At 45.1% G+C, this 4195-nt stretch overlaps 1 protein-coding gene across 6 annotated transcripts in view; it reads right to left on the bottom strand.

The window, feature by feature from the left end:
* The window catches only part of CTDSPL2 (CTD (carboxy-terminal domain, RNA polymerase II, polypeptide A) small phosphatase like 2), a 92575-nt gene that overhangs the window by 60639 nt on the left and 27741 nt on the right, over window positions 1-4195 (bottom strand). Inside the window, exon 1 of one of the 6 annotated variants that reach the window (XM_014548778.1) lies at window positions 573-678. The exons of the other annotated variants lie outside the window; for them this stretch is intronic. The gene's annotated coding sequence lies outside the window, so the exon portion shown is untranslated. Of the gene's footprint in view, window positions 1-572; window positions 679-4195 lie in introns of those variants that run through there. 6 annotated transcript variants of the gene reach the window in all.

Raw genomic sequence — 4195 nt, forward strand, 5'->3', positions numbered from 1 at the left:
ACATTGTTTCTTAGAGTGCAGCTCAGAGGCCGGCAGCGGCAGGCGGGGAACCTTGGCTTCCTCCATCACTGGAGCAAGCAAGCCTCCTGTTCGCTTCAGCTGCCTGGCTGCCGGCCGCCATCTTGGTTGGCAGTTAATTTGCATATCGCCCTGATTAGCCAATGGGAAGCATGTCAGAGGTACGGTTAATTACCATGTTTGTCTATTATTAGATAGGATTATCCCAAGTAACCTTCCCATCTTTTGAAATTATACCCTGTGATTGAACACCACAGTGTGCATGCTCTCTACAGCACTATGTTGCCTCCATCCATGCCCACATTATCATTCATTTAACCATTCATTTATTCATTCAGTAAGTTTTTCCTGAGCACCTACCACATTTGAGGCACTGGGCTAGGCAATTACCTAGTAAACAATAAACAAGATAGGGAAAATTTTGCCCTCTGGAGCTCAAACTATAGTGGGGAAAAACCCTTTGTCAATAAATGAATTCCATTAGCACATTCTAATAATCAGCAATCATACAAGTGTAACAAGAAGTTAAATCATTTTGCAGGATTTGATCTTACCTTACTTAATGATACTTTAAAAACTGAATTCCCACAAGAAAGAACATATGAACCAATCTACTTGACTTCTCTCATTTTATCGATGAGAAAATAGGTGGCAAAACTGTCCCAAGACTTAGAAGTAGTTAAGAATATACCCTGAATTTTAGAATCTGTAAAACATAATACTAAACTTGGAATGAAGAGATGTGAATTCTAATCCTACCTCAATCATAGCTAAGCAATAGTCACAACTGTATCTTTTAAACTGTATAAAGAACACATACACTTATCTTACCACTCTGAGACTCAAAATGAAAAAGAAATTAGAAAACAATATAAAGTGTGGAGAACAATAAAATTACTCACAACAGTGAATGCATTTGTAGAAATTCTAAGCACTCTAAAGGTGTAGAAATGCCTGGCAATAGTTAGGGTCTTCACTGACCAATTAGGAAGCTTAAGAAATTGTGTCTTTACTAATTCAACATAATGGTCACAGAAAAAAAGTTAGAACCCTTTAAAATATATATAAAAACTTTATACTACTATAGTATGCTATGCTATACTATACTATACCTACTTCAAGAATAACAACAAAAAAACCATATCCCCCAAATTCAAGGGATTCACCAGAAGTTCCAAAATACCTTTCGAAATAATTTTTTTTCCCATCACCAAATGATACTCAATTTTTTCCTTTTAATTTTTTTTTTTAATCCTCATCCAAGGATATGTCTTGAATGATTTTTGAGAGAGAGACAGAGAGAGAGAACATCAATCAGCTACACGCCCCTCCCGGGGGTAAAACCCACAGTGCCCTGACCAAGAATCAAACCCTCAAACCCTTTGGCATATGGGACAACATTCCAATCAACTGAGCCATCCGGCCAGAGGCAAATGGTGCTCAGTTAAGTTGCTATCCCCAAATGAAATAAATATTGCCTTTTCTCCTAAAGAGTCAATGTTGACTTCTAAAGGGAGTTATCATTCAAGGCATGTATTATTTACTTAACTCTATTTACATTGCATACATCTGTCTTAATTCCTTTGGTCTTCATCTCAGCACTTCTTAGAAAAAGAAAATTCCAATGCCATAAATGCATAGAAGAATTTTTTTTAAAAGAGTTATTTTTAATCAATTTCTATAGATATTTTTAAAAAGATTTTAGTCTTGAAACTTACCAAGACTTGTTTTATGGCTCACCACATGGCCTATCTTGGTGAACCTTGCATGTGAGATTAAAAAGTAGTGTTTTCTTCATCTGTGTGTGAGCAGTCAGTTTTGAAATTCCATGAGGGCTTGACTGCTCTAGCCCTTTCAGACTTAAAAGTACACCTTTCACAACTCACCATCAGAATGGACAAAATCCCTCCACATTTCATAACTTTCTTGTTTAAATGTTGTCTTGCTTTCCAGCAAATACCCACTGGTTATTTTTTAATTCAGAGGACTTTTTCTCCTAAGCTTTCCCAGAACCTTCATTCTCTCCATGCAGAATGATCTAGCATTTTATATATACACTAGAGGTCCGGTGCACGGATTTGTGCACTGGTGGGGGGGTCGTGGCCTGCTGGGATTGGCCTGCTATGGGAGCACCACTCATCCCAGTCAGCCAAGCGGTGCTCCCACTGTGGGAGCCCACTGACCACCAGGGGGCAGTTCTTGCATTGAACATCTGCCCCCTGCTGGTCAGTGCAAATCATAGCAACTGGTAAACCAGTAGTTCTGGTCATTCCACAGTTCAGTTGCTAGGCTTTTATATATATCTTATCTAAAGAAGAGTAATATGCAAATTGACCATCACTCCAACACACAAAGATGGCCGCACCCATGTGGTCAAAGATGGCAGTCACAAGATGGCCAGCAGGGGGGGGCAGTTGTGGGCGATCAGGCCAGCAGGGGAGGGCAGTTGTGGGCGGTCAGGCCAGCAGGGAAGGGCAATTTGGGGTGACCGGGCCGGCAGGGGAGGGCAGTTAGGGGGGACCGGCCGGTAGAGGAAGGCAGTTAGGGATGACTGGACCAGCAGCGGAGGGCAGTTGGGGGCGACCAGGCTGGCAGGGGAGGGCAGTTAGGGGTAACCAGGCAGGCAGGGGAGGGCAGTTAAGAGCAATCGGGCTGGCAGGGGAGCAGTTAGGCGTCGATAAGGCTGGCAGGGGAGTGGTCAGGAGCAATCAGGCAGCAGGCAGGTGAGCAGCTGGAAGCCAGCAGTCCTGGATTGTGAGAGGGATCCCAGATTGGAGAGGGTGCAGGCTGGGCTGAGGGACAAACAGCCACCCCCCCCACATGAATTTCGTGCACCAGGCCTCTAGTAGATACATGTATATTTATACATATATACACTATGATATGTATATGTACTTACTTACTAGAGTTGAAGATTTTAATACCTCAATCTCAATAATGGGTAGAACAACTAGACAGAAGATCAACAAGAAAATGAAAGACCTGAACAATTCACTTGGCCTAAGAGAAATATATAAAACAATTCACTGCACAACATCAAAATAGATATTCTAAATTTACACACAAAACATTCTTCAGGAGAGACATGTTAGGACAAAAACCAAGTCTCAATAACTTTAAAAGGACTGAAACCATACAAGTATATTGTCTATCTATAATAATAAAAGCATAATATGCTAATTAGACCAGACAGTCGAACGACCTTCCGGACATCATTCCAGACATCCTTCCAGACGAAGCCACAGCGGTGGGGGCCTAGGCAGAGGTGGTTAGGGGCAATCAGGCAGGCAGGCAGAGAGGTTAGGGGCGATCAGGCAGGCAGGGGAGAGTGGTTAGGGACGATTAGGCCAGCAGGGGAGAGCAGTTAGGGGTGATCAGACCAGCAGGGGAGCAGTTAGGGGCATCAGGCAGGCAGGCAGAGGGGTTAGGGGCGATCAGGTGGGCAGGCAGGTGAGCAGTTAGGAGCCAGCAGTCCAAGATTGCGAGAGGGATGTTTGAGGGGTCCCAGATTGGAAAAGTTGCAGGCTGGGCTGAGGGACCCGCCCCTCCCATGCACAAATTCTGTGCACCGAGCCTCTAGTATAATCTCATAAAAGACAAACATGCAAATTGACTGTACCTTCACTATGCCTTAAGCCACGCCCACAAGCCAATCAGAGCGACTATATGCAAATTAACCCAACCAAGATGGTGGCCGGCAGCCACATAGCTGGAGTAAGCAGGAGGTTTGGTTGCTCCAGTGATCGAGGAAGCCAAGCTTCCTGCCCGCCTACCCTGGCCGGCTCTGAGCTCCACTGAAGGCAACAAAGTTTCAATTATAGAAGGTAAATAAATTCCAGAATAAAAAAGAAAAAGAAAAAAAGGAGAGGTTGGGAGCTTCCATCGCTGGGGGCTTGGCCAGCCTGAAAACAGCCCTCAGCCCCTCACCCAGACTGGTCAGGCACCCCAGTGGGGATCCCCAACCCTAAAGGGGGTGTGACCAGCCTGCAAACAGCCATCAGCCCCTCACCCAGGCTGGCCAGGAACCCCAGTGGAGACCCCCACCCTGAAGGGATTGTGACCAGCCTGCAAACACCCATCAGCCCCTCACCCAGACTGGCCAGGAACCCCAGCGGGACCCCCACCCTGATCTGGGACACCCTTCAGGGCAAACCAGCCGGCCCCCACCCATGCACCA

This window comes from Myotis brandtii, unplaced genomic scaffold (genome assembly GCF_000412655.1).
Source record: "Myotis brandtii unplaced genomic scaffold, ASM41265v1 scaffold521, whole genome shotgun sequence".
NCBI classification, from domain to species: domain Eukaryota; kingdom Metazoa; phylum Chordata; class Mammalia; order Chiroptera; family Vespertilionidae; genus Myotis; species Myotis brandtii.